The following is a 22,709-nucleotide window of genomic DNA, read 5'->3' as shown; positions in this document are numbered from 1 at the left end:
CTGTATGTTTAACTTTTTAAAAGACTGCCAAATTATTTTCCAAAATGAGTGTACCATTTTTCATTCACAGTAGCAGCATATCAGAGTTGTAGTTCCTTGCAAAAACTTATTATAATTATTCTTTTTAGTGCTAGGTATTCTAGTATATTGTAGTGTTATCTCATTGTGGCTTTGATTTGCGTTTCCCTAATGACTAATGATGTTGAGAATCTTTTCATGGGCTTGTTTGCCATGCTTCTTTGATGTAACTTCTTTGGTGGTGTCTGTTCAAATAGTTTACCTTTTTTTTTTTTAAATTTGTTGTTCATCTTCTTGTTATTGAGATTTGAAAGTTCTTTATGCTGTTTGCAAGTTTTTTAATATTAGATATAATTTTTGCATATTTTCTACCAGTCTGTAGTTTCTTTTTTCATTCTGTCAACAGTGTCTTTTATAGAAGAGTTGTTTCTTTTCAATTTTGATCAAGTTCAACTTATTAACTTGTCTTTTTGTGGATCATGCTTTTCGTGTCATATCTAAAAAATCTTGGCTTAACCCAAGGTCACAAAGGTTTTTGCCAAAGTTCTGGAAATTTTATAGCTCCAGATTTTACATTTAGGTCTATGATGCATTTTGAGTTAATTTTTGTAGATGGTATTAGGTATGGATCTTAGTTCACATGGATGTCCAGTTGTTCCAGCACCATTGTTGAAAAAAGCTACCCTTTCTCCACTGAATTGCCTTTAAATTTTTTAAATGGACAAATAATGATTGTGCATATCTGTGGGATACAATGTGAGGTTTTCGTCTATGTATACATTATAGAAAGATTTAATCAAGATAAATAACGTATCCATCACCTCTCCAACTTATCTTTTTTTTGTGGTGAGAATTTTAAAAATCTATTTTAGCAGTTTTGAAATATACACTATTAGCTGCGGTCGCCATGCTGTGCAATAGGACCCTAAAATTTATTCTCTAGTCTAACTGAAACTTTGGACCCTTTGATCAACATCCTCACTTTCCCCATGCTTCCTCCTCCTTCCCCTGCCTCTGATAACCACTTTTCTACTTTCTGTTTCTATGAGATTGACTTTTTTAGATTCCACATATAAGTGAGATCATACAGTATTGTCTATGTCTGGCTTATTTCACTTAGCATAATTTCCTCCAATTCTTTCCACGTTGTCATGGATGCAAATGACAGAATTTCTTTTTTAAGGTTGTATAGTATTTCATTGTGTATATATACTACATTTTCTTTATCCATTCATTCATTGATGGATTCTTAGATTGCTTCCACGTTTTGACTACTATGAATAATGCTGAAATAAACACTGGAGTGCAGATATCTCTTTAACATACTGATTTCAATTCCTTTGAATATATACCCAGAGGGGGGAAAAGGATCTGAGCAGACATTTCTCAAAAGAAGAGATACAAATCGCCAACAAATATATTAAAAAATGTTGAAAATCTCTAATCATCAGGGGAAACGCAAATTAAAACCACAGTGAAATATCACCTCACAGCTGTTAGAATGGCTATTGTCAAAAGGATGAATAACAGGTATTGACGTGGATGTGGAGACTGTTGGTGGCAATGTAAACTGGTGCTCTCACTATGGAAAGAAGTATGGAGGTTCCTCAAAAAGCTGAATTGCTTTTGAATATTTGTTGAAAATAACTTGCCCATATATGTTGTGGGTCTGTTTATGAACTCTATTCTGTTTCATTGATCAATACTACACTGTCTTAAATATTGTAGCTTTACAGTAAAAATTGAAATCAGGTAGTATTATCCCCCAATGCTCTTTTTAAAAGTTGTTTTGGCTATTTTAGTCAATTTCCATATGAACTTTAGAATCAGCTTGTCAATTTCTACAGAAAAAGTCAGCTAGGACTTTGATCGGGGTTGTGCTGTAACTATAAATCAATTAGGAGTGAATTGACATCTTAATGATATCAATTCTTCTGCCCTATGAATACAGTATATTTCTACATTTATTTAAGCCTAAAGTTTTCAGGACAGGTCTTGCACATCTTTAATCAGATTTATCTCTAACTTCTAAAGCAAGACCCTTCTGTGTATGCTACCCAAAGCCCTGTGAGGGTTTTTTTTTTTTTATAAGAGATTCCATTCAATAATAGGCTCCATTCAATAATTGATGAGTGTTTTGAAGAAACACAAATTTACCAGAGAGACAAAATGTATCCTAAATAGTTTTCAATTTGTTTTTTAGTCAGAGTTAATGCAGTTGAAATCTTTTAGTTTCACATTAGGCACACAGCAAGCTTGCAAATGCTTTTAGACTGATTAGGGATCAGCTACCAGCTCTGTGCACTTTGGTGTGTGTGTGTGTGTGTGTGTGTGTGTGTGTGTATGTATGTTATGTGTGTGCCCACATCTGCCTGTATGGTCTCTTAGTTAATTTTTATAATTGTATAATTAATTGGTGCTGTCAAATCTTTGGGGCATGGTAGGGAGAATTCTAAGATGGTCCTAAGATTCTTGTCTTCTGTTATACATTCTCCACTTAGGTATGGTTGGGACCTGTGAATATGCTGGGCTATCACTCTTGTGATTAGGTTACATTATGTGGCAAAGGTGAAGAGATTTTGCAGATGTAATCAAGGCACACAGTTAATTTTTGAGTTAATCAAAAGGGTGATAATCTTGGGTGGGCCTGACTTAATCTGGTAAAAGACCTTAAAAGAGGCACTGGACCCCTCCTGAGGAGAAAGAAGTCTTTCTGTTGGCCTTGGCTAAGCAGAACAACCATGTTGTCAACTGCTAACGGAGAGGGGCTGCCTCTAGATCCAGTAAATGCTACGGGTCTTAATTCTGTAACTGCAAGGAACTGAATTTGGCCAACAATCTGAATGAGTTTGGAAGAAGATTCTGAGTTCCACATGAGAACACAGCCCAGCCAAAAACTTGATTGCAGCCTTGTGAGACCCTGAGCAGTGCACCCAGCTAAACCATACCTGGACTCCTGACACATGGAAACAGATAATTAATGTGTGTGTTTTTAGCAATGAACAATAACTAAGTCAGCAGATACTCTAGCTGGCATTTGAAATGCTTCCTATTGTGTTCGTTTGCTAGACCTGCCATAACAAAGTATAACACCATAGGCTGGGTAACTTAAACAACAGAAATGTATTTTCTTGTAATTCTGGAAGATCAAGGTGTAGGTAAGTTTGGTTTCTTCTGAAGCCCCATCTTGTCTTGCAAGTGGTTGCCTTCTCACTGCATCCTCACATGGTCCTTCCTCTATGTGCATATATGTCTAAGTCCTAAACTCTTCTTAGAAGGACACCAGTCATATTGGATTCGGGCCCGTCTTAGAGACATTACTTTAACTGAATTACCTCTTTAAAGACCTTTTCTCCAAATGCAACGTACTCTCCCATGTGTTATCTTATTTGAAACCCAAAACAATGCTGTGGGGCATATCAGACCAGTATTGTTTTGCTCCCCACTGGAAATTTGGGAAAACACTCTCAGAGCACTAACTTAATGTCACATAGCACATAAATTGTCTTCTGACTCTGAGTCTAGTGCTCTATCCAGTAGATTAACTATTCAGATAAAGCATCCGAACCCAAACAGCAATGGACTTCTATTGGATAAGTATATTTGTAATATCTTATTGCCAGTTCTTTTTTTCTTTTTTTTAAACTGAGAATCTGTGCAAGCTACTGGCAGTTCAAATGCAGATCCTGTAGTTGCCCCCATCTCAACACCCTTGCTATGAGGGTTTTCTCTTTGTGTAGATAAGGGCTGCTTGGCCCACACTGGATTATCCCATTTTTAGTGGCATTTCTGTGGGAGAAACTTATTATAAAGTAACCCCACTTGAACCTTTTTATGGCAGGACAAAGCAGTGACTCGAGTGTACACCAGCTCAGTTTGTACTTATTTTTTTTTAACCTGTGTGCCAGGTTTTTGATACATGCTAAAAGTGATTGTTTGGAATATATCACCTCAGTGAGATTGTAAACTTCTGTAAAAGGTGCTTTCTACCTAATAAGCATTTAGTGTGTAAGGTAGGTATACAATAATTATTGAATAAGCATAGTGGAGAAGCCAATGGATGCATTCCTGTTAACAAAGGGGAATTGGGTTCAATACACTTGCAGGTAAAAGGTAATAATGCAAATTTTATGTATATTTGGAGTTCTTTGATTATTTGGTAAAGTCCAACAATGTGGTATTATCTTTAGTTCTAGCAAGTTTTTGAGTAGCTGATTATTCTCAAATTTACCTAAAACCTACTACTAGAATTTCAGTGTATGTAAGTTGAAATACAAAGTCAGCAATGTTGAAGATCTCAGATCCCAGAGGGAGAAATCCTAGAAAACATAAAGATTCCACACTCACCGCATCACTTCGTTAAGAAGAAGAAGAAAAAAAAAAAAAAAAAAAAACAGCCAAAGAAAAAAAATCACAATAGTGATTAAACTGGTTGCTAAGAGCAAACTCCCTTTATTTTCCCAAGGAGGAGTCTGGAATTATAAGTAGAAAGGGCAAAGGAATAGGTGTTAAGAAGGTGGCCCCAGGCTGTAACCGTCAAGAAGGCAAAGAATGAATAGAAGACAAGCAAGGGGAAAAACAGGCTTGACTAGGGTTTTTTTGGGGGCTAGGCTGATAGAGCAGAATCAAGATTCTGACCTAGAAGAGCAGTCCCACCAGAGTTTGGAAGCAGTTTGCATAGTGGTTAAGAGCCTGGGTGCCAGAATCACACCGCTTGTGATCCTGAGCCTCGCTCTGCCACTTACTATTTATGTAACCTCTGGCAACTTGCTTAACCTATACACCTCAGTTTTGTCACTTGTAAAATGGAGACAATAGTGTGTAACTTATAGAGTAGCTGTGAATTAGGTAAGTTGATGCTTCAGTGCTTGGTTCCTAGCAGACGCTCAGTAAAATGTTAAACTGTTATTTGTAGTTTTTATCCTTCCTCTTTCTTAATGTTGTGTACTGCAGCAGGGAGGGGGAGGGATGAAGCGCTTATCCCACTAGAAGAGTGATATTTGTGTGAGAGCCTGGGTCAGGCTTATTTTGAGACGTGGGCCCCATTGAGGTGAGGTGGCACCGCTTCCAGAGCACACCCTTTGCTCGGGCCCCGCCGTGACTATGAGGAGGCCGAGGCCACGGCTGGCAGAATGCACGGGTAGACCTCCTTGGAGTGGCTAACCCGGGGCGGCTGCACGGTTGTCCCTGGATACTTGACACTTTTCACTTTTTCTGCCTCCCGGCACTAGAAGCCATGTGGGCTCACACCCGAGCCTCCCGGTTTCGGAGGCGTGAGGGCCACTTATCGGTCATTCAGCTTCAGGGTCCGGCCCTGTCACGCTTTGGCTACAGCCTGGGAGTTCCGTTCGGACCCCACACACTGTCCTAGCCCCAGCTCCCCACCACCCTGCCTCCCGCGCAGGCGCCGCCGGGGCCACCCCCGCCGCCATGTTTCCACCGCCCGCGCGCTCCCCCCCCCACTGCCCCCTCCCTCCCCAACTGGGTTCCCGCCCCCCTCCCTCAGCAGCCCCCGCACACCCTGGTGAGGTCAGGCGGAGGCTCTGCCGCTGCGGCCGCAGTAGCTCAGCTCCTATTCCCGGGAAGCCTGGAACGGGGACTTTTGAAAATAACTGGAGCGGCATTCGGGTTAGGGTCCGTGCTCTCCGCCTGCGCCAGGACAGGGTGAAGTGGTCGGGGCGAGCAGAGGGTGCGAAGGTGCGGGTGCTGGTGCCTCGCAGCAGGAGGGAGCCCCGGCTGCGCCGCGCGACTCCCTCTTTGGCCCTCGGAGCGCAGCACCCGGCGGACAAGCGGCGGGACGTCAGGACGCGGCGAGCAAGGTGAGGCAGGGTCCTGAAGTCACAGGGGCTCCAGCCGCTTCCCTGCCTTCGGACCCGGCGCTGCGCAGTGCGCGGCGAGGAGTTGCGATCTGTACCAGGGGCAGAGGAGCAGGGAACCAGCTTCGTTTTGCCCGCCGCCCCCTCTTTTTCTCCCGCGTGCTGGTGCGCGCCCTCATCCTTACACCTTCGCATCCCTTTCTGCCGGTCCCTCTGGCTCCGTCGGACGCCTGGGTTCTTCTAGGACCCCAGAACCCGGCTTTCCTGTGCTTCTTTGTCATCTCTCCAAGATCTTCTCCTCTGGGCCTCGCTGTTGCTGCCCTGACGGTCTGGGGTCCCGCTGCTCGCCCCAGCCCTACTGTCTCTTGCCCTCTAACAGTTTCTGCTTTGTGCCTCCTAATCCATCTCTCCTTCAGAATCTTCTAACTTAGGAGGCTCCTCTGCTGGCTCCCAAGTCAGGAGCACACTCCTCTTCTTCCTCGAAGCTTTTAACTTAGCTCTGAATGTCTTCAGCTCTGAATATTTTGACTTTTTTGTTGGTTTGTTTGTTTAATTACAGTTGACTAATGATTTTCTTGGAGGCTTATAGTCTAGGCTACAGTTTACTGAAAGTGATGAGATCATTCCTTCACTAAATAGCCTTAGTAAATATCAAATAGGGAACTTTAAAGTTTCTTTCTAGGTTTCATTAACTTAGTCCAAGAACAATAGCCACTTAAAACGTATGTATATATGTTGATACCCAGTCTTCGTATATGGTCCTAAATCTGATTCTTCCCTGGCTGCTGAGCAGGCCTGAGAGAGAGGATTGGTGGGAATTGTGATGCCTGGCTCCATTTCTCTAATTGTAAACTAGAATGTTAATCGTTTTAATGTAGTCAGAGGACTTTAGTGGTTTGGGATAAAGTCGCTCAAGTTAGCATAGGCTGGTAACTAAGCACATTGAATGGAGACTAAGAGACGCTGGAATTTAAAACTGTCTCTGGAGGGCACCTGCTTTTTTTTTTTTTTTTTTTTTTGAAGCCACAGTTTCTTAACAGTAGATTTCATGTTTGTATAAACCCTCTAAAAGCAGCATATTTTAAAACCACGTAGTTACAAAAAAGACTACTCACTCTTAGCGATATCGCTTTCTCCCCATGTAGTTGTGGTGTTAGCTCCCATACTGAGGTTCATTTGCTCACTTTCATACTGCAATTAGTGTGTGAAGAAAGCTGAATGGAGAAGCACAAAGTGGAGGCAAATACCAGTGAACAAGCATATGCTGACATATGCAGCTGTGTTTTTGGAAATAGACTGTATCTAGTGTTCAAATTTAAAAACTGAGAAAAATGAAATAATTCAGCATTTATGACATCATTTTACATCTAAAAATATTAGCTCCCTTAACTGCAAGTTCTTATTAATATCCTCATACTTAATGGTAAAAGAGTTCTTTGCCTGATGTCTGACCAAGTGTTGTCATTGACACAGTGTGCACTAATTGGCAGCAATCTCAGAAGAAACCAGGTTGTGAATGAAGATAATGGCTAAATTTCACTGTCCTGGTAGCACTTCTTATGGCAGTGAGATGAGAGTAGTTTCTGCTGCAACATCAAATGATGTATTTAAAAAACAGATAAATAAGAGCTTCAATTATTAAAAAGCCCAAGGTTTTCAATCTGCCATTTTTATAAGCACACTTCAAAAAGTGTAGTGTGATTATATAAGGCTTAGTTGATGTTCTGAAGAAAGTAGTTTTCACAAGAAAAGTAAAGCCTATTGCTTATCAATTTAGTTAGATAACTTGCAGATGATTTGTAGTTTCCCAATTGATTTGGTAAATTCCTGAGTTTACTTGGGGTTTATTAAAAAATGGAATGTAGTAGGGAAAGGGTACTTATTCTAATAGGCCCACCTTTCTAAATCTGTAATTTTCTTAGCAAACCATTCTCAAAATACATAAAAACTTACAACTTTTTCAAGGAAAAGAGTTTATACTATTTTCTTACTTTTTTCTTTTCATGCTTATTATTGATACAAAATCTAAGCTAAGATTGCTGCTGATGTGATTGCATAGTAAGACTATTTATATTTGCCAGGAGAAGAGTAAAGATGGATGTGAGTTAGCCATAAGCATTTTGCTCTGAATCTTCAATATGACTCAATATGTGTTTGATAGTCCATCTGGTACACCTAGAGGTTATCAGACTGGATATTTCTGATATTACTAAATGTAACTGCACTTACTTATTGGATTATCTTCTTTCTCATTTTATTTACATTTCAAATTATGCTTCTTCATGTAATTTGACTTGCAGTAGTGAAATGAGACTGACCAATTTTCAAATTGTTTGATTTTTATTGATGTTTGATAAACCACTAAAACCTCTTGAAAATTTTTTTTTCTTAAATCCACTGATTGAAACCGATGTATTTTTATTGCTATGAAATAATACAACAAATTTCCAGGAATTATTTCAGAAAATGTGGAAAGACTGTAGAGAAATGAATAGCCCTAGAGAAAATATCTCAAAATTATAAAAAGGCTTTCTCAAGTTACTGATATTCATAACAATCAGGTTTTTATGTATCATTCATTCATTTACTAATTCATTTTACAAAATCTACTGGGTACTTGTGTGCCAAGGCCCTGTGTTAGGCACAGTGATAAACCTTATAAGGCATGATCTTTGCTCTTGTGGAGTATCACAGTGCTTATATTCTACCAGAGAATACAGACAATAAACAAGCAAACAAATGAAGAAGATCCTTATAGACTGTGGTAAGAGCAATGAAAATAAGTAGGGGAATATGATACAGATAACTAGGAAGGGCCTACTTTAGTGTGGGAAGTCAGAAGAGGCCTCTCAGAGAAGATGATTGAGCAGAGACCTGAAAGAGAAGAGAGAACAGGCCTACCTTGTCAGGATCTGGGAGAACATTCCCGAGATAACATTCTTGCAGAGAGAAGAGTAAGAGCCAAGGCCTTGAGGGGGGGAAAAAGAGACTTGGCGTTTTTGAAGATCAGAAAGCAAGCCAGCATGGCTGGATCCTAGTGAGCTGGTAGTGATTAAAGAAGATGTTACAGAGCCTAGAAGCAGCTCAATAACAGATAAATAGGACTTGGAGGTCCTGAGAAAGAATTTGGGTTTGATTCTCAGAACAATAGGAAGCCACTGAAGAGTCTTTCCTGGGGAACGTCATTGGCTTAAAAAAATTATCCAGGGAAATTAAAAAAAATGTTTTGCAGAGGATAAATAGAATATCTACTCATTCAGTCATTTATATTAATACCTGAGAATAAAAAAATCTCTATGATCAGTATGCTAAATAATCATGTAATTCGGTTCCTCTACTCTGTTTAGGTAAGGGGATGGGGGAATAGGAACACTGAGGTGAGTATGTTAAAAGGCAGTTTACTTTCCACTGTCACATTGTGACTTGTGCTACAAGGTAAGTTGTCACCAACTTTATTAAAAATCAGATCATTGTTCAACTTAAGAATTTATTTTTCAAAGAATGATATCTTATTTTCTCATGGAAATATGTTTCCTTTGGAAGGTTGGAAATTTTATTTTGTATAAAGGAATAACCTAGGTTTTAGAAAGGGCCTTTGGAATTTTAAGAAGGGCTTATCATTTTCTTTTACCTGTTGCCTCTCCAACATTTTCAAATGGCCATACCTTTATTCCTTGAGAGATTAGGGTTACTGTGTTTCCTGAGGCTTAAATGAATTTATTGTCCTAAGCCCTTCCTTGAAAGCAATCCAGCTTTGAGGTCTAGTTGGTCTCAAATAGGAATGCAGATGATTATTGACATTCCATAGGAGTAAATCCTAATATTGTGGGGGAATAACCTGCAAAATAACCTTCATCAGTGCCTGCAGGATCAACTTGATTTGATCCCAGCCTACTTTCCCATATGTCCTTATTATTCCCTTTCACAAATCTCTATTGGTTTAAACTGATTTTCCCCAGTTTGGAACTTTTGTGCTTAGCATTATTCCTGGCATAGAGTAGGTGCACAGTAGGTGCTTGTCAAATGGATGCCATGCCTTTCTTTTTTGTCATTTCAAATCCCAGGTCCTATTACACTATTCCCCATTGAACTAGATCTCCCCCTCTGAAGGTGAACAGCAGTCACACACTTGCCCTGTTGTGTCATAATTATGCTTATTTGATGCCTGGCCATCTCCCCACTTGCCTCTGGCTTCATGAAGGCGACCTAGACCTTATCTGGTTTGCTCATTGTTGTATTCTGAGCACCCAGCACATGGTATGCACTTTATAAATAGTTATTGAATAATGAATAAATGCTGTCTTGTGATGTTTCTCCTATTAATTTTTTGATATTAGATCATTTAATACTGTTTTACTTTTTACGTGTTTGGTGTTCCGAAGTGGTTTCTGAGAGAGGCTGTAGAGCATACTTGTTAAGAGCTCAAGCTCTGGAGCTAGGCCACCTAGGTTTCAATTCCAGCTAGGAGACTTAATAGTTGTGGGACACTGGGTGAGTCAGTAAACCTCCCTGTACCTCAGTTATCTCATATGTAAAAAAGGGATAATAGAACTTGCCTGTTACGGTACTTGCAAAGATTACATGAATTAGCTAGGCCCACTTTTCTTTTTTCTTTTTTCTTCTTTTTTTTTTTTTTAGATGGAGTCTCACTCTCTTGCTCTATCGTTCAGGCTGGAGTGCAGTGGCATGATCTCGGCTCACTGCAACCTCTGCCTCCCGGGTTCAAGCGATTCTCCTACCTCAGCCTCCCGAGTAGCTGGGACTACAGGTGCGTGCCACCACGCCAGGCTAATTTTTTGTATTTTTAATAGAGACAGGGTTTCACCATGTTAGCCAGGATGGTCTCAATCTTCTGACCTCGTGATCCACCTGCCTCGGCCTCCCAAAGTGTTGGGATTACAGGCGTGAGCCACTGCTCCCGGCCTAACTTTTTATTTTGAGTAGAGACAGGGTTTCACCATGTTGGCGAGGCTGGTTTCAAACTCTTGACCTCAGGTGATCCACCCACCTCGGGCTCCCAAAGTGCTGGGATTGCAGGCATGAACCACCTCCCCCGGCCTAGGCCCACAATTTGTTTGCAATTTTTAAATTTCTAAAGCTCTGAAAACTGAAAAAGATTTTATTTGGTAACTTAGATGCCAAAACTCATGTGGTGGCAAAACCTGACTTAAACTGACATAGGGTATTTATAGTCTTTATTCTACTTAATGTTGATCTTTATTTTGTTTTGCTATAGAATTACTAATATGTTTATGGGGTTGCACCATAGACCCTAATGGTGTATTACATAACATATGGTATATGAAGTATATTTCCTGTCTAAAGGTCTGGACATTTCTAAATTCAGAAACACATCTGGCACCAAGATTTTTCAATGAGATTGTCCACCTTGCAGTAAACTGCTTAAATCAGGGCCTTGCACATAGTATGTTGTTCCTGTGGGTGGTGGAGATTAGGGAGGTAAATAAACTACTTTATGTTTCCCAATAGCTTGCTCATAATAGTTACCATGTAAATATATACTGATTTACTCATGCAATAACTCTGTGAATAGAGGACTGGCTGTGTGGTTCTCATGTCATAGGAAAATAGATATGGCAGGGTCATGTAATTGAAATGAGCCAAGACTCGTCTGTTAGTACTCTCATCTGGTACCATTCAGAGCAGTTTAGTTTTTGTTTTTCTGTTGTTGTTTAAACCAGCCTATGCTTCTTTAGCACAAGAGAGTCTTTTGTGGGGGTGGGGGTAAGAAATTCAGTTAAGAACTTATTTAATGTGATTAGACACTTATTTTTTGCAGTTGTTGAACATTTATTGAACTGCTAATGTGTATAGAAATCTGTATTAAGAGCAAGAGAAGGCCGGGCATGGTGGCTCACGCCTGTAATCCCAGCACTTTGGGAGGCCAAGGCGGGCGGATGATAAGGTCAGGAGATCGAGACCATCCTGACCAACATGGTGAAACCCTGTCTCTACTAAAAATACAAAAATGAGCTGGGCGTGGTGGCATGTGCCTGTAATCCCAGCTACTTGGGAGGCTGAGGCAGGAGAATCACTTGAGCCAGGGAGTTGGAGGTTGCAGTGAGCCAAGATCGTGCCACTGCACTCCAGCCTGGTGACAGAGTGAGACTCAGTTTCAAAAAAAAAAAAAAAAAAAGAAAAGAGAAAGGTAGAAAACAAATGTGAGACATGATTCCTGACCCTCCTTAGCCCCAGCGCCCTGCATGGTTACATGGGGACATGAGTGTGCGTTACAATTCTTTATTTTCCTCTGTAAACTTGACATCATTAAGACAAAAAATATGCAAAGGAAAACCCAAGAGTTAATTGAAAACTCTTCTTAGCGTCCACGATGTGAATTGGGTTTTAATTATCCTAATACAACCCCCCTCAGTATTATCTTTGTATAACATCTTGACAGCCTTTTCCTTTCCAACTAAACTAAAACAACATGGATTTTCTTGTTCTTTACCAATATACAATAGGTGTATTTTCTTAAGTTTTTGTTTTTGGTAGAGATGAAGTCTCACTATGTTGCCTAGGCTGGTGTTGAACCCCTGGCCTCAAGTGATCCTCATGCTGTGGCCTCCCAAAGTATTGGGATTACAGGCATGAGCCACCGTACCTGGCCTGTTTTTTTTTTTCCTTTGGTTTTGTGGGGTTGCCAGTAATTACATGTCTCAAAGGATTTTTTCTGCAATTTTCTTGCAGTTGAAAACTAGTCCTTGAAACTATTCTGCCAATTCATTCAACAAATACTTATTAAGTGCCTATTATATTCCAAGCATTGTGCTAGTCTAAACAAATAGAATCTCTGTCTAGTGCTCTTTCCATTACTTTGGGTCCTTCAAAGTAGAGCACATGTACTGATTGAGCAGGGTGGTGACAAGGTAGTGCGCCCAGGAGCCACAAAATAAAGCAGCTTGTATTTTCTTGAAGCATCTGTTTTACACAGAGATTTAGGGGAACATTAACTGGTAGCTATTTAAAAATCTTTAAACAAATTCAGATACATTCTGCCTTAGAATGCAATATTCATAGAAAATTTGAGGCAAACCCCAATATTTCAGAGAAAGTCTCTGCTTGCAAGGGTAGCTGTGGTAACCCTGAGATGACCCTTTGGAAAGCACTGAGGTGGTGCTGTACTGCCCGAATCTGTTCTTTTAGTCAAACACCCAAACATTTTCATAGCCGTAAATTCCCATGATGACCTGTGGAAAAGTTAATGGACATAAATGTTTTTCTCTGTTGCGCAATTTCAAAGGTACATGTTGGTTACCCTTGGTCTAATGGTCTAAATCTAAACGTGTTGAGTTCTTACAGAGTTTTTAATGTTGGTGGGTAATGGCTAAGAGTGACTATGAAGGACCTGCCTAGGGAATGATATCTTCAGAATAGAGGTTATCAGGCCAGACGCAGTGGCTCACTCCTGTTATCCCAACACTTTGGGATGCCTAGGCAGGAGCATTGCTTGAGCCCAGGAGTTCAAGACCATCCTGGGCAACAAAGCGAGACTCTGTCTCTATAAGAACAAAAAAAAATTTAAAAATTAGCTGGGCATGGAGGCACACGCCTATAGTCTCAGCTACTCGGGAGGTTTAGGCAGGAGGATCCCTTGAGCCCAGGAGTTCGAGGTTGCTGTGGGCTACAATCACACCACTGCTCTTCAGTCTGGGTGACAGAGTGAGACCCTGTCTCAAAAAAAAAAAATTAAAAAAAATTTTTAAAAAGGCTAGAGGTTATTAGAACACAAGGACCACAAACTTAAAGCAGCACAGTTCATGGTGTCAAAGCTTTGCCTTGTTCTGTGCACATTTGCCTGTCTCACTGATTTGAAGTTCACTTTTGCTAACTTTAAAGCTGCTTTCATTTACAACATAGTATACAAATTGGTTTGTTAATTGCTGGCCACTGAAATAGTTAATACTAGAAGAAAGTTGTCAAGGATTATGTGCTTTGAGGTTGATAAAAGGTTTCTACAGTTTGAGATGGTTTTGAAAATAGGCCAGCAGAGCACTGGAGGAATGCCTGTTACAACGTGATGGTTTAATTTGCTCCAGATGAGAAAGATGAAGAAGAAAAAGGCAAGTGAAGAAAGGGGGTGAAAGTAAATGGAGTAAGTCAAACACTAAATCTTTCAACTGATTTTCATTATTGCAGTCCCACTTTCATTGTCGTTGTTCGATGCCAGACATAGTTCACAGGGCCCGACATTGTTATATTGTTGTGTTACTGCTCAAAGCTTGTAAGGACATGGGTATAGAGGATTGTGATTAGTGGATGGTCTTTATCGTCTACATGTGAAGTGCTTTTACAGTCTATTCTGTAAAAGGAGATAAGAGTTTTGCTTGTAGTTTGTAGAGTTTTCTTTCTTGGTCCCACTTTTAAAAAAATGGTGATACATTTCTAAAGATCACTTCATTTCAACAAAGTTTTCTGTTCCACTCTTGGATGTTTCATTTTTCTTTTAAGACAGGGTCTCATTCTGTCACTCAGGCTAGAGTGCAGTGGTGCAAAGTCAAGGCTTACTACAGCTTCAACCTCCCAAGTTCAAGTGATCTTCCCACCTCAGCCTCCCAAGTAGTTGGGACTACAGGTGCATGCCACCACGCCTGGCTAATTTTATGTATTTTTTGTAGAGACAGGGTTTCACCATGTTGCTCAGGCTAGTCCTGGGCTCAAGCAATCCTCCTGCCTCAGCCTCCCAGTTTGCTGGGATTACAGACATGAGCCACTGCACCTGGCCTCACTCTCAGATATTTTCTTAGTGGAAAGGCAGTAGAGCTTAATGGCTATGATCTTGAACCCTGGAATCATAGGCTTGGGTTCAAATCCTGACTGCCTTTTGTTGGGCAACTTGCTTCACCTCTCTGAGCCTTGTTTATCTCCCTTGTAAACTATCTCATCTAGTTTAAGTATTAAATTAATAATGCGTGTAGAGTGCTAAGCACACTTAAGCCACATATGAAATATAACTATACTTATTATTGACTATTTTCATAGATTTGCGGCTAAATTAGTTGATAACTTGGAGAATACTATAGGACCTTGGCCAATCATATATGAAGCAGAAATGTGAGGGGAAATTGTGTGTCTTCTTTGTTTATATTGTCTTAATCCTAGCTGGAATGCTATTTTTCGAATGTGCATCTCGTAAATGGTGAGTAGACTGTTTAGAAGTAACACTAGTTTTCTGGCAGACAAGAAAGTTTATGGTGAATGTTGGCTTATTACTTACTCAAATATGGCATCACATCGCTTCCAAGAAAAATGTCAGTTTTTAATACAATTAACCCAATATATATTTAAATGTGATACTGTTTGGTTTAATAGGATTTTAAACTTTAATATCCATTTTGAAGGAAAAGGGATATGCAGGATAATGTGTACTATAAACAATGTTATCTTTTAAACATGAAAACATTTGGTTTTCTGATAATCACAGAGGTCACACATTTTTCTGATTTATCTCTAATTGTTCCAGATTTTAAGTCCCCAAAGAAGAAAATACTGAAGCATTTGTAATAGTTAAGCCATTGGGAAGAGGAATAATTCTGTTGCGAATAATGTCTTTCTATGGATTTTGAGTTGTTATGGTTATTTCAAGTTTTTATCATGGTTACTGTAATAGCAAATCAAATAATACTCTAAGAGAAGATAAAAGTTTGATAGTACCTTTGATAAATGAATGGATAAGTCTAAATGGAGTATTGAGAACAGCTTTAGGTGTTAGAGGGATAGACTAATCTTTTAAGTTGAAAGTATGTGAATCTACCTTTCCTACTTTCTTACATGATGCCCTTTAGTTCCAATGTCAGACAAGTGATGAGACAGATAATCCTTGGTTATGAAATGCCACAGGTGCACAGAAGGGGAAAAGACCAGGTAACATATTGGTCATATACTATATATTCACAGGTTTTCGTGACTGTTATTAAGATAATGTATATTCAAGTGCTTGAAAAGCTTAGCTAACTATATTGATGAAATATATTATTTATTAGCAGTGATACCTACATTTATAAATAGTGATCATTCTCAGTATCATTTGATGATAAAAAGACAATATTCAAATTTATATATTTTTTAGAAAAATTAGACTTACTCTACCATTAGGTCATTAGCTCAAACCTTAAATAAAGATAATACCCTTTATTTTTAGAGCATCTTTCTTTTGAAGCATGATTAACTGTCCTTATTCTGTTTATTCCTGTGGAATATGCACAGTGAGTTCAAGTAAATTGCAGAAGGGTTACATCCTGTGAGGTGGAGCTAAGAGTAGGCCTTTAGTTTCTAATCCAATGCTTTTGTATTAATGATATAAAAAGCTCTTGGCCGGGCGCGGTGGCTCATGCCTGTAATAGCACTTTGGGAGGCCAAAGCGGGCGGATCATGAGGTCAGGAGATCGAGACCATGGTGAAACCCCGTTCTGCTAAAAATACAAAAAGAAAAAAAAAAATAGCCGGGCGCGGTGGCAGGCACCTGTAGTCCCAGCTACTCGGGAGGCTGAGGCAGGAGAATGGTGTGAACCTGGGAGGTGGAGCTTGCAGTAAGCTGAGATCGCACTACTGCACTCCAGCCTGGGTGACAGAGCGAGACTCCATCTCAAAAAAAAAAAAAAAAAAAAAAAAAAAAAAAGCTCTTTAGACCAAAGGATCCTTTAATATCTGTAGCCTTTCAATTGATGGGATTAAAGCAAAATGTCAGTAATTGTGATACCTACATTCTATACCTATACACCTTCTTGCACAATTTGGTATTTATCAAAATGAGTTTTGGATTCAGTAAGAATTTTATAAGTACTTTTGGTATCATATAGGTACAGTATCCACGTGAACATTTATGAACAAGCAATTATACGTAAAGCACTCTACTAGGAGGGAGAAAATGTATTCACTGCCCTGAAATAGGTTACCGTCTTGCCAGGGGCAACAGAGAACATGAGTCAATTTGATATCAGCCAATACTAATATTATTACCAACCAGGCAGTGACTAATAAATCATTATTGCACTCATTATGAGCCTGGGACCCTTCCAAGTGCATCTGATGCATTGATAACATTTAAACCACATAACAATACTATAAGGTAGGAACTATTATTAGCCCCACTTTACAGATGAGGAAACTGAAGCACATAGACGCTGGATAACTTGCCTGTGGTTACACACCTAATAAGTATAAGAGCTAGGAATAAAATCCATGTAGTCTGATTCTTGAGTCTATGCTTTTAACCACAACACTTCCGTTCATGCTATCTCTGACAGAGGCCATTATATAACAGAGCATGATATCTAAAAAAGGCATGTTAGAAAACAGATTCTAGAGAAATACAGAGAAATGATCAGATGAGGGTGTTAAAGTTGGAAAGATAGTTTGAAGAAGGCACTTTTAAAGGAGGTCTTATTGAAAAGCAAGGAACGTATTTCTGAATATTTCAATGCCCAAAGCTACGTGTACATATGTGCATGTGTGTGCACAGGTGCGTGTCGGTATGTGTGTGTGGGAGTGTTTATTTTAAACTGGAAAAAAAACTTTAGAGGTTAAAACAAATTGAGAATCTTTTTACTGACAGCTAATCAGAGCTCTGTTTTTGTGTACAATATTTTGACTTCACAATCCTGTGTCGAAAAAATATTTAACGGCTTTATTAAGATATAATTCACTCATCATACAATTTACCTGTTTAAAGTAATATAATTCAGTAGTGTTTAGTATACTCACAGAGCTGAGCAACTGTCACCACAATTTTAGAACATTTTCATCACCTCAAAAAGAGAAATTTGTTTTGAAACAAATGTGGCCACAAAGAGGATAGAACTAGTGTGTCTGTTGGTACTACTGCTTCTCTATCAAAATGTTCATGATTTATGCTCAGTCTAACACAGACCTCATGCTGTTTTTCGGCAGTCTAGCTCCAAATTGCTGTAGAGCTCCTCCTCCTTTGAATTTAATTTTGATCGGTGACAGTCTTTCAAGGCATTATGTATTGATCTAATTTTGAATTCTCAATTCAAGTTGATTGTATATTTGTATTTGTCATAAAGGTATTGGTCTTAGTTCTAAATAGCAAAGCCAGACTCGTATTTAAAACAAAACTGCTAAACCCATTAGTATGAGTGGCTACCTCCTTGTCTGCGTATGCTCTATAGTGGGCCAGAGCCAAAGATTTCTGAGAAATTTTATGTGTATACACTGATATTTTTAATTACTTCTAAAAGTTATACCTGATATAGGTTACTAGTGGACAGATGGTTGAGGTAAAAGCAACTCCTCCACGCCATTTTTTTGGCTGGGGCATAGTATTGGGGTGGTGTGTTATGGAAAATGTCTTTTTTTTGAGACAGGGTTTCATTCTGTTTTCCAGGCTAGAATGCAGTGGCATGATCACAGCTTACTGTAGCCTTGACCTCTGGGGCTCAAATGTTTCTTCCACCTCAACCTCCTGAGTAGCTGGGAACACAGGCGCACATCACCATGCCTGGCATTTTTTTTTTTTTTTTTTTAAGTAGAAATGAGGCCTCGGTATGTTGCCCAGGCTGTTCTTGAACTTCTGGGCTCAAGTAGTCCTCCCACCTTGGCCTCCCAAAGTGCTGGGATTACAGGTGTGAGCGACTGCATGTGGCTGAAAAATGTCTTATAAAATGTATTCCATGATACTGTGTACAGATAGTATGAAATAACTGGAATTAAAAAAAATTCGGCCACTGACTTTTCAGCTATTTAGGTTTCAAAAAATATACAGTTAGTGTTTATAGTCAAGGACTGTGTTTCTGTCCAGTGAGAGTTACCAAACCAAATATCTCTGTGTGTGTTGGGGGAGGCAGGCTGTTCCCAGGTCTTCATTAAAGTAATAAGCTACAGTCAGTGTTATCTTTCAGACTAAATAATTACTATTTCCTTTCTATTATTAAAAAATGACCTTCAGACATAATTAAATGTCTTAAAGAATATAGGTGTCTTTTAAAATCTGTTAATCTTAGGTTGCTCTCTTTTTCTTATGATTTTTCTTACTTTTAATTTTACTGAATTTTTCTTTCATAATGATCTTGAAATGTCATTTTACACTTTTTCGGTATTTTTAAATGCCTATTATCTACTTGGGTTGTTTCTACTCAGGGGCCAAAGTAGTTTTAGTTGAAGTTAAAGTGAGTTGATAAAATGATTTCCTGTGAATCTTAAGTAAATTTTTTATTTGCATAGATGGAATTTCTGCTTTGCCGTGTATGGCAAAAGGTGTAGTGATCTCACAGCTAGTAGGTAGGATGAAGTCAATTAAGGTGGCACTGCTGTCACTAGAATAAAAAATCTAAGCATACCTTTATATTAATTAGGTGGAAGCTCCTCTTTATCACTAAGCTCAACAGTTGACATCACCTGGAGTCAGAGAGTCAGGTGCCGTGGAGTTAAAAACAAAAAGCATGCTTGATTTAGAAATTCTGGCTTATATGTATGATGCTACCTTTTCTTACAACTAGATTTTGGTTATTAAGCCATTGTGATATTGGGCTGTGTTAAAAGACGTTAGAAACCTGTTCATTTAAGGCAAGCCAAATTGGTCTGGTATAAGAGGGGCATGCTGAATGAGAAAGTATCACATCATTTAGGAGAGAGGAATTTGAGTAATGTGAATATTGAGTTTTCTGTGACTTGATATATCATTTATTGATTTTAACAGATGAACCCATTACATTATACTCATAAACTATTACTTCACAATAGTTTGATTTTCTGCTTAAATCAGTGCCTAAAATGGTAAAGTCTTAAATGGTTTAGAATGACTCTGCATGTAGGTTAGGTCCATCTACCTGTTTTATATGGGGATCTGCTTTATCTGCACATAAAGAAGATTCGCTAGCTTTAATTAGCCTTATTATGTAGGGCAGCACTTTCTCTAATGAGAGAAAATGCGGTATTTTACACAAATTAATTCAACAGAAATTGGTGAGTACCTTCTTTAATCCAGGTGATGGGGATGCAGTGGTGAACAAAGTTCTGTCTTCATTCTATGAGGTACTCACAGCATTGTATGCACTCTCTTTGTTCTTTTCTAAGAACATTCCATTCAAAGGAATAGGAAAAGCGGCAGGAGAAAACACACTCCTTTCCTTTAAGGATGTAGTTTAGCATTTGCACACATCACATTCACACATATCCCACTGGCCAGAACTTAATCCTATGGTGATACCTAAGCTGGAAAATGTGGCCCTTCACTGCATGGATATGTGCCAAGCAAAAAAAATTATTACTATATGAGCCGGGAAGAACAGATATTGGGGAATAACTGTCTCTGCTATACATTGTCCCTAATGTAAACCTTTAATTATTCATCAATTTCTTGACTTATCTGGAGATATTATCTCTATGACATCAGCTACACATTTGCTTCAGGGTAAAAATTAAAACTTCTCAGCAGAGTATACAAGCCCATCATGACTTGACTCCTGCCTGTCCCTCTAGCACCTCTCTCACCCCATCCGAAGTTGCAGCCTTATAAGGACTACTTGGACTTCCCCATACTGGCCATGCTCTCTTACCACACATTTGTACTTGCTACTTGTATTAGTTTGTTTTCACACTACTATAAAGAAATACCCAAGACTGGATAATTTATAAAGGAAAGAGTTTTAATTGACTCATAGTTTTGAGGGGAGGCCCTCAGAAAACTTACAATCATGGTGGAAGGTGAAGGGGAAGCAAGCACCTTCTTCACAAGGTGGCAGGAGAGAGAAGAGTGAAGGAGGAACTGCTAAACACTTATAAAACCATCAGATGTCATTAGAACTATCATGAGAACAGCATGGGGAAAACTGCACCCGTGATCCAATCACCTCCCTCCCTTGACACATGGGGATTACAGGTCCCTCCGTCCACACTTGGGGATTATAAATTGAGATGAGATTTGGGTGGGGACACAGAGCCAAACGATATCACTACTCATCCTAAACTGCTGCCTACTTTTTGTCCTTCAGGGTTCAGTTTAGATAGCACCTCTTCTGGGAAGGTTTTCTTGAGCCTCCTGTACCCCACACCCCTGTTATGTGTTTCTTTCATGTATTTCCATAGTATTGTTCATGACTCTCTTTAGCAACCTGTATTACAAGTAGTGTTTTTCCTTCTCTGTCTCTCTCCCTGGATTATGAATTCCTTGAGGACAGGGGCTAACTCAGTTATCTGTATTGTCTGGCATGATACCTGCTCCAGAGTTGAGTTTAGTTAATGTTTGTTGGTAAGAAAATGAATGAATTAATATTTAGTTTACTAATTATGACTCCTTGATTAAGATGTCAACTCTTCCTATTTACCATCTGGAAATTGCAGTACTTAAGAGTATTTTCCAGTAGCTAGGACTGGGTAATTTTGTAAGAGGTATTGATAAAATAAAATAATTTGAAATAAACATCAGATGATTAATATATGAATTATAGAAGGCACAAACAATTGATGTGTAAGAGTTAGGAGGAGCCCTAGGGATCATTTAATCCAACCCTTCTAGAAGATTTTAAAAGGACACACGACTAATATATAGAGAGAAGTTAAATTACTTGTTCAAGGGCCTCCACTTTCAAGGATCTTGTAATATCGTTAGACAGATGATATGTATAGACATGAAAGAGGTGATTGAGAAAAAATTGCCGAAGGAGTAGAAATGATTGGAATAGTCAGGGTAGGTTTGACCAAGGATCTTGGCTTTGCAGTGAGCCTTGGTCACTGGGTAGGATTTTGATATGAGAAGACATTCAAGATATAGGCAATGTATAAATAAAAGTGGAAAAACAAGGATATACGGGAGAATTTTGAGATCTCTTTAGTTGAGTGATATTTAGTAGTAAGAGAGAATACAGAAAAATTGGGCCAGAAAATTGGAGGGATTTAAATACCAGGCTGCTGAGGGAAACCATTGGCAGTTTTAAATAGGCAAATAATACAATTTTTGTATGTTGTATCTGACTGATGGGTGGGCTGGGTTGAAGGCTGAATGGGTCATGAAACTGGCATATTGTCTAATATGCCAATTTAAAAATATGAACTTAATGGGTTCTCGTTTTTGCTCAAAAGCAAAAACATGATATACTATCAATTCCCATGATAATTAACATAACAATATCAGTGTTTTTCTTAATGGAGAAAGTGAGTGTAAGTAGCAAGCTTATAGTATTAGTATTGCATATGTATTAGTCATGACATACTATAGATAATTGTATAGATTCTCACGTTACGCCAATATTCCAGAAGTAACTGAGAACGTGGTAGCAGCTGCAGCATCAGCCCATGCTATTTTGCCAGCCATTTGGAGACTGGGTAAATTAACTAGTGACATGAACTCTCCTGGTGCATTTTGGAGCCGTTTTATTCAAGAATTGTTTTGTAGAAAGTGAAAATGTTATACTGTTTTTTCGCAAAAATACAAAGAACAATAAGCAGAGCTCTCTTTAGTATATTAAGCATCATCTAAAAATGAAAAGTGTGAGGGGAGAACTTTTACTTCATGTGCCTGTGAGGAAATTTTGACTTTGTATAGACAAAAAGTATGTACACAGAGAAAGATTTGTTATATAAATAGTATAGCTCATTTGTATAGTCAAGGGTGTCTTCCTTCCTTCCTTCCTTCTTTCCTTCCTTTCTTCTTTCCTTCCTTTCTTCTTTCCTTCCTTTCTTCTTTCCTTCTTTCCTTTCTTTCTTTGTGACAGAGTCTGGCTCTGTCACCCAGGCTGGAGTGCAGTGGCACCATCTCAGCTCACTGCAACCTCTGCCTCCAGGGCTCAAGGAATCCCCCACCAAGTCGCTGGGACTACAGGTGTGTGCCACCGTGCCCAGCTAATTTTTTAAAAAATTTTTATTAGAGACGAGGTGTTGCTGTGTTGCCCAGGCTGG

The 22,709-nt window shown here is 39.1% G+C and overlaps 1 protein-coding gene across 4 annotated transcripts in view; it reads left to right on the top strand.

Moving 5' to 3' along the window:
• The first annotated feature begins 5,534 nt into the window (after window positions 1-5,534).
• KLHL13 (kelch like family member 13) overlaps window positions 5,535-22,709 on the top strand; it is a 205,298-nt gene continuing 188,123 nt past the window's right edge. For 3 of the 4 annotated variants that reach the window (XM_054472786.2, XM_054472783.2, XM_063660091.1), the window contains exon 1: window positions 5,544-5,837. The gene's annotated coding sequence lies outside the window, so the exon portion shown is untranslated. Of the gene's footprint in view, window positions 5,838-22,709 lie in introns of all 4 variants that reach the window. The other variant, XM_054472787.1, reaches the window with a different exon arrangement.

The sequence above is a fragment of the Pongo pygmaeus genome, chromosome X (assembly GCF_028885625.2).
Source record: "Pongo pygmaeus isolate AG05252 chromosome X, NHGRI_mPonPyg2-v2.0_pri, whole genome shotgun sequence".
Lineage (NCBI taxonomy): Eukaryota > Metazoa > Chordata > Mammalia > Primates > Hominidae > Pongo > Pongo pygmaeus.
The sequence above is the reverse complement of the archived record's forward strand: the minus strand, read 5'-3'. Positions and strand labels throughout refer to the sequence as shown.